A 13,201-nucleotide genomic window follows, 5' to 3' on the forward strand; every position below is an offset into this window, starting at 1 on the left:
TGTTGAATTAGGAGCGGCGGGGCTGCGTCCCCGGCACCCGGCTGCCCTCATGGCTAGCTTATGCCCAAAATAATTACACGGAAACTGTATTATATTAAACACTGCCTGGCCCGGCTAGTTCCAGCTTCTTATTGGCTAGCTCTTACATATTGTTCTAACCCATTTCTAATATTCTATGTAGCCCACGAGCTGGCTTACCAGGGAGGATCTTAACCTGCCTCTGTCTGGAGTGGGAGAACCATGGCGACTCCTTGACTCAGTTTCTTTCTCCCAGAATTCTGTTCTGTGTACTCCACCCACCTAAGAGTTGGCCTATCAAGGGGCCTAGGCAGTTTCTTTATTAGTAAGAAATCACTCCCACATCATTCACAAGATCTGTACAGAATTGACAGTGACTGTCAAAAAGACAGGTGTTTCGAAAGATTTGCAAGTCAAGTCCTCCACATGGAGGATATACTCCCATGCATTTGTCAAATATATCTGTCAGCTATGCATTCACCGTATGATACTTGTGGGCTTTCATCAGTAAATAATATGTAACAGTTTGTTGAAAGACAAGATTTGTTATGATCAATGTTGCTTGTAAGAGTCCAGGAGACAGGGAAGCACTTATCCCCTCTTGATGGACTTGCCATACAAACTTCCAGCCCTAGTTATTCTTGTTTACCTTGGAGGCAGTCCAGAAACACAAACTAAACATTTGACTGTTTTACTCTTTGGGACACAGAATTCATTTTGCCAGTATGGTATTCAATCTGTGGTTAAAATATAGGACCTGAGAACTGAGACCTCAATTTTCCCCTCAGGGGAAAAAGGACTCATTGTTATTCTTTTGGTCCCTGCCCTAGCCATGCCCACTCCCATTACCTCTGACCAGCCTGTCCCCATCTTGGGGCCCTTCCTCTTTCTGCTTCCTTGATGTGCGCACGCATTCTCTCTCTCTCTCTCTCTCTCTCTCTCTCTCTCTCTCTCTCTCTCCCTCTCTCCTTTTATCTCTTCTCTCTTTCTTTCTCTTCCTTAATAAATACTTATGGCTATTTCCTGTGTTTATGTGTCTGTTACCTGCTGCCACCGCCTGCACGGTGCATGGCCTCCCGCTGGTGGGAAGCTGTAGCCGCTTTTCTCATGGCAGGCTCCACCAGCCCGCCCGGGGATCGTTTTTTAAGAATAACACTCATTACAAGGAGTGACTGAAGCCCCTCTTCAAATATGAGTAGGGTAGCCTAAAGGTTTTTTACTGCTGCTCAGAGACTGGAACAATTACTTAAAAGCAGAATTACAACTAGACCATCACCATCAGAGAAACCTTTTCTTGTCTTTTGATTAGAATGGATTTAAGTCAATTGTGATGTGACAATTGTGTGTTTATTGTTAGTTTGCCTTCTAGAATTATGGTGTTGACCAGTGAATGTCTGTAAGTGCTTTAGTTCACAAGAAGTTAAGAAAAGTTTGACAAACCAATGAGTTCAGGGATTTGACATATTTGATAAGAAATTTAAGTTTTGATATAGTTAAAAATTGTTAAGAAACACTCTAGACCAATTAAAAAGGTCATTCCCAACCCTGAAGATCCTCAACTTTTTAAATTAGATTTTAGCCGTAAGAACATATATTTTCAAGAAACATTATCTAATTACAGATGAATTCTCTTGACAAAAACTTGGTTCAGAGACACAGAGCTCAGAGGTGTGTTCTCCCTTAACCCTTACAGATGTTGGCTGTCAAATATGGATTTGATCTTTTTTCCTCCCAGGCACCTAAGACATGGACATGAATGGTTAAAGTACAGGTACCAAAGATGGGTAAGTCTGAAAAACAAAAAATTTTCACCTAAAGCAGATGCCATTGTCTGTCCTGTTGCAGAAGCACAGGGTTTATTAAAATAAACAAAAGGGAGGAATTGTGGGGGTTCAAAAATGTGAGCCTATTTCTACCTTGTCTGATGCTCAGATTGTTTGGAGGTTGCTCAAAATGGTTGGCAAGCTCAGCTGGACATCCCAGCTTAGGATGTGATTCCTTGGTTCTTTTGACATTAAGATAGCTCACACAGGGGAGGGGGAGGGAAATGGGAGGCAGTGGTAGGGACGAGGCAGAAATCTTTAATAAATAAATAAACAAATAAATAAAATAAAATAAAGATAGCTCACACAAGTAAATCATACTGTATGTATCAAATTACATACTGACAGATGGGCTGAATATGCAAATGTACTTCTGCTCCTTCTTTTGTAATATGAGATTACCTGGGCAGTGACTGCCTTCAGGATACTTGGTCTAGGGTAGCTTCACTACTTAAACAACAGAATGTTAATGATTTGATGCCTCAAAGTATTAAAGTAATTAACTGTTTCAGTTGTTTTTTGTATCATGCTAATAAAGTCTTTAGTTACATTCTCCCCTCCCCCACCTTTGTATTGGATATAAGAGAATATGGAAACTCGGGAGGCAGAGGCAGGCGGATCTCTGTGAGTTCGAGACCAGCCTGGTCTACAAGAGCTAGTTCCAGGACAGTCTTTGGTTTCTGTTCTTTTTTTTTTTTTCATGCATCTTTGTATGTCTTTATTTCTAATTCCCCATGTCCCTACCCTGGTAACAAGTGTTTTTGTTGAGGTTTGTCCCTGACATATAACAGCCCAAAATTACATGGTCATGGACAAATACTGGCAGAATCATAAGAGACTGACAGACATCTACCTCCATTAAAGGACATTTGTAGCTTGTCCCGTAGATATGCAGGAAGGCCACCTTCTAGAGGACTGACTCCCAACACTTGGTCCAGGGCATAGAGAGAGCAACCACAGCTGGAAAATTCCGATGCACAGAAACAAACCAATGAGTATGGAAGATGAGAGAAGAAAGAAAAACATAGCAGGTAGGATGGTGACTCTGACTGTGTGTAGTTCCAACCTGTGCTGGTGGCTGCAAAGCCACAAGAAAATGACTTTTTCAAGAATTCAGATGCCCAAAATTGGGCACTAGATGTAGTTGAATGTCTTAATAATAAAAATCCAAAGTCAGATACAGTGGTTAAATCTGAAGATTAGAGAAGCAGAGAGACCAGTCACTAAAAAGTTCTTTTATCCCTACTAATTCTCAGACCAAAGGGGAGATCCTTTCCTAAGACTGCATCTTCAGACACCATCTGTCATGCGGACTCACCTTTCTCCACCAAACCTCAGATTGGAACTGTCTCCACCAAACCTCAAACTGCACTGAGTTCCTGTCTTCTTCCGTTTTATGTTCTTTCCACCCAACAATATTACTTCTGTCTTCCTAGTGCTGGGATTAAAGGTATGTGATCCCACATTCTGGGATCACCTTTATGCGAGTAAAGCTGGCCATGACAGGGTGTAACGGCGTAAGCGAATGCAGATAGATTGTCAAAATATAGACAGCTTTAATGGAGGAATAGACTTACAGAACCACTGTTCCCGCGGAGACCAGGAAAGCAGAAGTGAGCGCTGGGAGCACGCTCACCAAATTTATAGGAAAACTTTAGCCTGAGGCGAACACACCCCCTAAGGGGTGGGACTTATCCCTACATCTCCCCCTTTTGTCTAAATAAGACAGAACTAAACCAAATACAACTATATACAATAATAACAAATAAATATAACAAACAATATTGAGAATCAAAAGTTTTGCTAAACATTCTATCTCAAGGAGTCTAAATAATGTAGAGAGTAACTACAATTATATAATCTTCAACTCCATCAAAGATCCGAGAAGGCAATAAATATTACTTAACAAACGATCCAAATGTGTAACAATTGACAAAGACAACTGACTACCTGAGCAATCACCCAAAGTCTCGTTTGCAATGTTGAGTCAACCAACTTTGGCTAAGGCCTAACATAACTGACATACCATTATTAAAGGCAAGGAACTTTTCAAAACTATCTTACCCTGTCTTGGCAGGATATGACAGTCCTGTTGTATCCATTGATGCACGCTCTGTATCTTTGTCAGTGGTTGAGGTATGGGCTTTTCTTAACCCAAAGGCCAGTTCTGCCAAGAAGACAAGCTCCCAGTGGAGTGTCTTTGGTGCTCAACGTTCTCTCGGGAATAGAGCGGTGTTGCCAGGAGCAATTGTGTCTCACTATCACGAAACTCTGAGTTATATTAAAGGCCATATTCTACAGCTCTCCAAAGAGGTTGAAGATTATCTATCTATACTGAGTATAATCTCTATATATCTAAAGAACCTGATTAGTCTAATTACAAATGACAAACTTAGATGACTATTAATCTATATAATTCTCAATATCTATCTAACTTAAAGACTAAAACAATAAACAACTGTGCAATATATGAAGACAATGATCTTCATCTGTAAACAATGTCATTACATATCAAATGTAAACAATGTTATTACATAAATAGTATCAGAGGTAGAAATGTACATTGTGATATGGTAGATGTATCAATACAATATAAGCATATTCTTATACAAAAATAGAGGTAGGAACACTCACATTCAATATTCAATATGTCAATATACAGAAAACAGTACCAATACAATTTTCTAAAAACAGTAACTCACAAATACCAATCATCCCATCAAACCAGTTAATCCCCCCCCCTTTTTTTTTTTTCGAACATACCCCTAATTCCATAAAACATCTCCCCATCCCCTCAACCCCAAACCAACCACTAAAAGATGTCCCTAACCCTGAGGGCAAACTCTGTTGGGAGAGGGGACGTCGTCCTCTAAGATTGCTTCAAGCTGACATGGGGGCGATGTTCTCCTTAGGGGCTCCTGTGAAAGCAAATGATGGTAAAATTCCCAAATTAACCTTTGACCTAAGAAAATTATAACTAGTCCCTGAGCACTTTGAGAAGGTCCGGCCAGAGTGTTGTCAAAAATGTGCACCATTCGAAATTGTCTTGTGCAGTTGGTACCAAAAAACAGGTCTCATATTAGCGCGTAAAAAAGAGAAAAAGAAAAAAAATATTCATGACGTCATAAAAACCAGGTTGAGTTGATGTTGTGGGGCCCCATCTTCATCCTGGAAACTTCAAAAATTACTGTAGGGAAATTTGTTGCTTGTTATGGGAAATTTAAACATTAACAACAAGGACATATTCTGACATATAAAGAAAGACACAGATATGAGGAAAAGCAAAGAAAGTTTATCAAGTATATAATTATCCTCATTCTGTCCCATTTCATGGCTCCTGATCTGAGACAGAAACTCTGAGATATCTCTTATCAACAGGCTTGGAATTGAAGAGGGACTGAGCCATAGTCCAACTCCAAAACCAGCTCTACATATTTATAAAGAAGCGTTCAAAGAGAAAAAAGAAAATATATATATAATCAATACTTACTCATGTTACTGTTGAGTCTTAGTGGGTCGTAACTATTTTCCATCCATCAGTTATTAAATATTCAGGGTCCCTTAAATTCTTTGAAGATCAGTATTTTCCTGTGGAGATAAAAAAAAAAAAAAACCCTGCCCCCAACCTACCTGAATTCCTTACCATCAGTATGCTCGCCATCCTTGTGAATGAATTGTTATTTATCTTTTCCAAATGGCTTTTCTTCTTCATACCGAACCTTTATTAATTTTGACGGTATCCACAATTGTTCCTCACCTGTGGAGATAAGAGCAAAACCCCTTCCCCAACGCAGCACATCTCCTGGCTTCCATTGTGAGGTCAGCACATCCTTGAAATAAACTGGTTGATTTAGTTCAGTAGACTTTTCCATTATCCAATGTCTTTCTGCAGCCGTTGTCCCCTTCTCATTAGCGTTAAGAAAATTCAAGGTTAACAAAGCATTATGTAACCTATTTCTGGGGGTGTTTTCCACCCCTTTCTGTTTATTCAACATATCCTTTATAGTTCGATTTGATCTTTCTATGACTGCTTGACCTGTAGGATTGTATGGTATACCTGTAACATGCTTGATATTGTAATAGTCAAAAAACCGTTTCATTTTCCTAGAGGCATAAGCAGGACCATTATCTGTCTTTATTTGTGTAGGTATACCCATGATAGCCATGACTTCTAATAAATGAGTGATTACTGAATCAGCTTTTTCTGAACTTAAAGCAGTTGCCCACTGAAAGCCTGAATAAGTGTCAATGGTGTGGTGAACATACTTCAATTTGCCAAATTCTGCAAAGTGAAACACATCCATCTGCCAGATTTCATTCCTTTGGGTGCCCTTTGGATTAGCCCCTGCAGGCAGTGGCGTTTGGTTATAGAAAGAGCAAGTAGGGCATTTCTTTACAATCTCCTTAGCTTGTTGCCATGTGATAGAAAACTCTTTCTTCAAACCTTTGCTATTAACATGATGTTTTTTATGAAATTCAGAGGCTTGTAGCACACTACCAATCAATAATTGATCAATTTCTGCATTACCTTGTGCTAGAGGACCTGGCAGACCCGTATGGGATCGGATGTGTGTTATGTACATAGGGCAAAGCCTGTTCCTGATCAAATCTTGAACCTGGATAAACAATGAGGTTAGTTCTGTATCATCAGGTATAAATTCAGCAGTTTCAATATGTAAAATAACTCTTTCTGCGTATTGTGAATCAGTAACTATATTAATAGGTTCTCTAAAATCCCTTAGCACCATAAGAATGGCATATAATTCTGCCTTCTGGACAGAATCATAAGGACTTTGTTCCACCTTACCCAAGTCTTCCGATTTGTAACCTGCCTTCCCTGTTTTATTGGCATCAGTATAGAATGTACGGGCTCCAGTTATTGGAGCATCACGGACGATTCGAGGAAGGATCCAAGAAGTTCTCTTTATGAAGTTAAGCCTCTTGCTTTTTGGATAGTTGTTATTAATGTCTCCCAAAAAATTAGCACAAGCTCTTTGCCATGTTTCATTATCTTCCCATAATTTCTTTAGTTCATCAGCAGTGAAAGGCACTATAATTTCTGCTGGGTCTATGCCTGCTAGTTGACGAAGTCTCAGCTTGCCTTTTATAATTAACTCAGAGACTTTTTCCACATAAGTTTTCAGTTTTTTACTTGGTTTATGTGGTAAAAAGATCCATTCCAAGATAATATCATCTCTCTGCATTAAAATTCCTGTAGGAGAAATTTTGGATGGTAATATGACGAGAATACAATCGAGCTCTGGATTCACCCTGTCCACATGTGCCTGTTGTAATTTTTCCTCAATTATTGTCAGTTCCTTTTCTGCTTCAGCTGTTAATTCTCTGGGACTGTTTAAGTCTTTATCACCTTCCAAGGTTTTGTTCAAATGAATTATTAGATCAGGTGTTATCCCAACAGCTGGTCGTAGACTGGAAATGTCTCCTAACAGTCTTTGAAAGTCATTAAGAGTCCGTAGGCGATCTCTCCTAATTTGTGCCTTTTGTGTCTTAATTTTTTGCAAACCTATTTTATAACCTAAATAATTAACAGAATCTCCCTTCTGTATCTTCTCAGGAGCAATTTGCAATCCCCATTTAGGTAAAAGTATCTTTATTTCTTCAAACAGTCTGTTCAAGGTATCCATGTTTGAATCGGATAACAAGATGTCGTCCATGTAGTGGTATATTATAGATTTGGGAAATTTCTTGCGTATTATTTGCAATGGTTGGTTCACAAAATATTGGCACAAGGAGGGGCTATTTAACATACCCTGGGGGAGGACGGCCCAGTGGTACCTCTTGGAAGGTTGAGAATTGTTGTAAGTAGGCACCGTGAAGGCAAATTTTTCTCTATCTTCTTTTTGTAAAGGTATGGTGAAAAAACAATCCTTTAAATCAATAACTATAAGAGGCCATCCTTTTGGTAATAAAGAGGGCAAAGGGATTCCAGATTGCAGAGGACCCATAGGTTGAATAACCTTGTTGATAGCTCTGAGATCTGTCACCATTCTCCATTTACCTGATTTTTTCTTAACCACAAATACAGGAGAATTCCAAGGGCTGGTAGATTCTTCTATATGTCCAGCATCTAATTGCTCTTGTACCAGCTGTTCTAAAGCCTGTAACTTTTCCTCAGCTAGAGGCCATTGCTTTGTCCATATTGGTTTCTCAGTCAACCATTTTAGAGGCAAGGCTGTTGGTATCTCTGAAGGGGCTTCAATTACTTGTTCTTGTATGGCCCGAATGGCCGGTTTTCTCCGTTTGTAATATCTTTTAATATTATTCTCAGAAATATAGGCTCTAGAAGTAGCAGGAATGTTAATTTGGGTATTCCATTGTTGTAATAGGTCACGACCCCATAAATTCATTGCAATATTGGCTACATATGGCCTTAATTTTCCTATTTGTCCCTCAGGCCCTATACATTCAACCCATCTTGTGCTCTGTCTTACTCGAGATAGGGTTCCAATTCCCAGGAGCTGAACATTTACATTCTGAAGAGGCCAATACGGATGCCAAGATTCTGGGGTAATGATACTTACATCAGCACCTGTGTCCAGCAGGCCAGTAATAAAAATGCCATTTACACACACTCTCAGCTTAGGTCTTTGATCATTTATAGAAGTTTGCCAAAACACACGTAACTCATCTTTCTGCTCATTATCGTTTGTAACAGTAGGCATGAGGTTTCCTAATTGTCCTGACGAGGCACGTTCTCTGCAGAAACTGGAAATGACTGAACCATGTTTGCCATGGGGGCCTGTGAGGCCCCCCCTCTCACGTTTCCCGTCTGTATCAGGTTGCCTTGTCTATCTCTTGTAGACCTGCATTCATTCGTCCAATGTCTACCTTTTCCACATCTTCTACATAAACCTGAAGGCTGAGTCCTCCTATTTCTGTTATTTCTAGAAGATGCATTATTATTATTTCTGAAGATCCGTTGTTTACAATTCCTTTTCATATGACCCATTTTGCCACAATTAAAACATTTGGTATTCTGGTGTCTCCTTTTACCATTGGAAATTGCTTCTTCTACCCATGCTTCAGTGCCATAATCAAATGTATCAACATTCAGTGTATGCAAGACCCAGTCTTCCAAGGGTGCTGACCTGAACCTTATATTTGTCTATAAAGATATTTGATAAATTGTATGTTTTCAACCTCAGCCATAGGCATGTATTTAAAATGAAAATCATTTTCATTTTTCTGTGTTGGTATATCTCCTATTTTATTTCTGGCAATAACATGTTCTCCTAAAGAACCCATGATATTAAGGCATTTGTATGCCAACTCTGGTACACAATGTATAGGGGAAGATGTGGAGGCCCAAAAAAGTGAGCCTGTTTCCACATTGACCAAAGGTCAGAGAGTTGGAACTTTCCTTTACTTCCTTCAAGGTTACTGTGCTTCTACCTCAAACAAGAGTCTAAGGATCCAACTAAGTTCCAGTTCCCTTTATGGAGATAATTTGGAATTCAACCCAGGGAGTGGTTTGCCTACAGAATTCTAGGGTATAAGCCTGACTTGTTTTGTTCTAGCAACAGAAACGTGTAAGTATTCAGCCTGTGACTTTCAATTGTCATGTTTATTTCCTTGTACAGTGTTAATGCAGTCTTTTGCATTACTCTCACCTTTTGGGGTTAGGGTATTTTAAGCAGTTGGAAATTAAACGTGGGGCATTTTTTAATACTCATTGGAATTCCCTCTGAATATCATCCCATGTTTCTCTGTTTTATTATTTTCATTTGTGCCTTCATATTCTTTACTATATTTCTAAATTCCCATGCCTTTACCCTGGTGAGAGGTATTTTTGCTGATGCTGGTCCCTGACAGGAAGACCTGCTTCATATCACTTATGGGAAGCTTAGAATAAACTTTTTGGTGAAACCAGAAAATCCTGTAAAATGAAAATCAGTGATTTTTCTCAAACATACCAGAAACGTGAGCTTACACAGTGAGTCACTTCTGAATACAGAAGCTGTTCCAGCCCCAGAGATGCAAGTCCAATCTGCTTACCTGGGGTAGAAGCTACAGGAACCAGACACTCATAGGAGGTATTTTTGGAAGTTTTGCTATATCGCTGACCACAGCCCTTCAAGCTCAGTCACACTGAATGGTTCTCACAATGATGATATGGAGGATCCTCTGGGTTCTGAAAGAGGAAAGAAGAGAAAACATAAGCTGTTCCTTCTGGAGCACAAGGCCATATCAGGAGCAAAGGCTGCACCAGTGCCTTAAGTCACCCAGTAAAATGACTCACGATCATGTGAACTGATACAGACAGGTACTTGATAAAACTCAGCATGCACTCCATGTAAACTCTCAGCTTCCTGAAAAGGATAAATTATTTTATAAAAGCCAATGATCAACCACAGCTTCAGGGTGCGCAAAGAAAGGATGTCCTCCCCTGCTATTCCCTCCTTTTAGTTGCAAACCCAGGACAAGAAGACAACAATGAACACTGTAATATATAGATTGAAATTACCTGACGCGAGTGAGAAGGAAACATAGAACATGCAACAAACCTGCTTAGGAGTTTATTTGGGGGCGTATACAGGCCTGGTGAGGTTGGTGTACACACACACACACAGAGAAGGCTGAAGATGGTGTGTCCAGCTTTTAAAAGCTGCCTAGCGCATGCACACAGGTGGACAATGTGGTTATGTCATACACAGATGATGGAGCTCACACGTGTACGCAACTGCTCACATAACCGCATCATACATGGGTGATGCAACCATGCTACACGTGGGTAATGCCTGAGGGTTCATCCACACGTGCATGGTTCTGGAGCCCAGAAGTGTCAGTCATGTTGTGACTGAATTATAACATTTCACCCTTTTGTTTATTATAAAAACTTGGGGGATTTGGGAACTTTAATGGATGAGAATGGGGCAAAAAATTGGAGAGTTTTAGTCTTTAATGGGTGGGGAAAAGAGTGTTGAAAGGTCTTTCATGACTGCTTCCTGCTGATTTTGTGAGTGTCGGAGAGTTGAGGTGCTTGACCATGTCCTGGGGTGACTTTTGTGATCATTCTGGGCTCTGTGGAATTGGCTGGCTGACAGCTTGGACCTTGCAAGATGCTAAAAAGGAAAAAAAAATTAGATCCTAGTTATTAAGAGAGGAGAGTCCTAAGATGGAAGATAGAGATTTGGGGGGAGGGGTGGAGGAGTAATTTCCCAGGGGTTTCTGAGACCAGGAATGATAAGGGAAGAATTAAATGACATCTATTCTGGGTGAGTCTAGTCTGTTTAGATAGGTCCAATTGGCTCACTGGAGCTTATGAAAAATGTTTGAAAAGAAATAAAATTTTGACATATTAAAAGCTCATGATTAAGATGGTATAGTGTTGGAATAAAAGACAGTGGGGAGGATGGAGAAAAAGAAGGGGGAATTATTAGAAAGGGGAATTATTAGACCCCTCAATGTATTACCTGAAGCAAATCTCAAGGCACTTATTCTATTTAGCATCACGACATTACCTTAATATCCAGGAGACACTGCTGTAGTCAGTTATAAACCTGCTATGTTAAAGTCTGTTTTGTAAGTTTTGGGAGTCTGTGGCTGTGAATGTCTCTAAGCTCGTTATTGTTTCTTACCACCTGGGCTTTTGGCAATCCTTTAATCCTTGTACCTTCAGGTCTGTGTTTAATGATGTCCTCTGTAATAACAGTTGAGTGGTTTACTGGAAATTTAAGTATGACATTGGAGATATAGAGAAGTTGGTAAAGCAGGAGGAAGAGGAAGAGGGAGAGAATATGGAGTTTTTGGCACGGGAGGATTGAGTATGGTAAAGAAACTTTCATTTTTCTGGAAATGGGGAAAAGTGGTTGATCTTAAAGCAGGATCCTGTTTGGGTTACCATATATGAGGAGGTATCTTCAGCTGGAAGAGTATAAGTCTTAAGGTGAGTCAGGTGGATCCAATGAAAGAGTCCCTCAAACTTGGCAGCTGTGAGAGTTACAAGAATTACTTTAAATGGGCCCTGCCATTTAGGGGAAAGGAGTGAGGAGTATTGGTCTGGGGTAGAGAATAGTACCCGATCTCCTATTTTAATTGGTGGTGGGCATGAATTGGCACATGGCTGAGGTAATGAGTAGTCAGTAAAATCCCATAATAAGGAACAAAATGGGATAACCACAAAGTAAGCAGGTGATCAGGAAGGGGAAAGGTTTTAGGTGAGAGGCTGGGGGTCAAAATTGGCTGCCCACACATGAGTTCAAGGGACAAGATGGAAAGGGGGCTTTTGGAGAGAGCCCTAAGCCTAAGAAGGGCCAAAGGCAAAAATTTTACCCAGTCAACGTGAAGTTCCTGTGACATCTTAACAAGAACATTTTTAAAGGAACAGTTAGTTCGTTCTACCTTTGCTGAAGACTGGGATATGAAATGGGATATGAAAATGCCAGAGAATGTTAAGAGCCCTAGATAAAGTTTGAGACATCAGGGAGGCAAACTCTGGGTCATTATCCATCTGAAAAAAGGTTGGAATTCCAAACCGGGAGATAATTTCTTAGAGAACATCGGAAACTGTCTGGGCCCTCTTGCTAGTGACGAAAAACGTTTCAATCCATCCAGACATGGTGTCCACCAAAGCCAGGAGATACTTAACTTATCTGACTGTGGGCCTATGAGTAAAATCAAGCTTCCAGTCAGTTCCTAGAACAGAGCCCCTGGCCTGGTGAGTGGGAAAAGGGAAGCCATGACATTTGTTCTTGGGATCTGAATTTTGACATATTTTATAAGAGGCAGTGATAGCTTTTAAGGACTCTAAGTCCTCAGAAGTGGATTGGACAAATGAAGTCTTGACAAATGAAACAGCTTTGCTATTAGGATAAAAGAAATGATGTAGATAGGGCAGAATTTTCCAGGTATCAGGGAGTGTTGGTGAGAATGTAGGCTGTACTGTATAAACCCCCTGTGGTGACTGAAGTAGGTTTGGGCTCTGGAATGTTGCTGTTCTAGCTGCGTGGTCAGCCCTGTTATTTCCATTGAAAATAATGGAACTTTTGGTCTGATGAGACTGATCGTGAATAATTCTTATAACCTTGGTGAGATGGGAGGCTTTTAACAAGTCCAAAATATAACTTGAGTAAGTTATGGATCCTCATTTCATCGTAAGAAGCCCATGCTCCTTCCAGAGATCTGCATGGGACAGAAGGATATGTGCTGTAATACGAATGACAGGCTACGTTCCTGGCACCTGGCCGCCTGTCCAGCTAGCTTTATACCCAAAATAATTACACGGAAATTGTATTTTTTTTATTTCTTTTTTTTATTGAAAAAAATTTCCGCCTTCTCCCCGCCTCCCATTTCCCTCCCCGTCTCCCTTTTCCCTCCCCCTCTTCCCACTCTTCTCCCCC

Source organism: Alexandromys fortis, unplaced genomic scaffold, assembly GCF_014885135.2.
Source record: "Alexandromys fortis isolate MF-2015 unplaced genomic scaffold, M_Fortis_MF-2015_v1.1 scaffold_161, whole genome shotgun sequence".
In the NCBI taxonomy this organism is placed as follows: domain Eukaryota; kingdom Metazoa; phylum Chordata; class Mammalia; order Rodentia; family Cricetidae; genus Alexandromys; species Alexandromys fortis.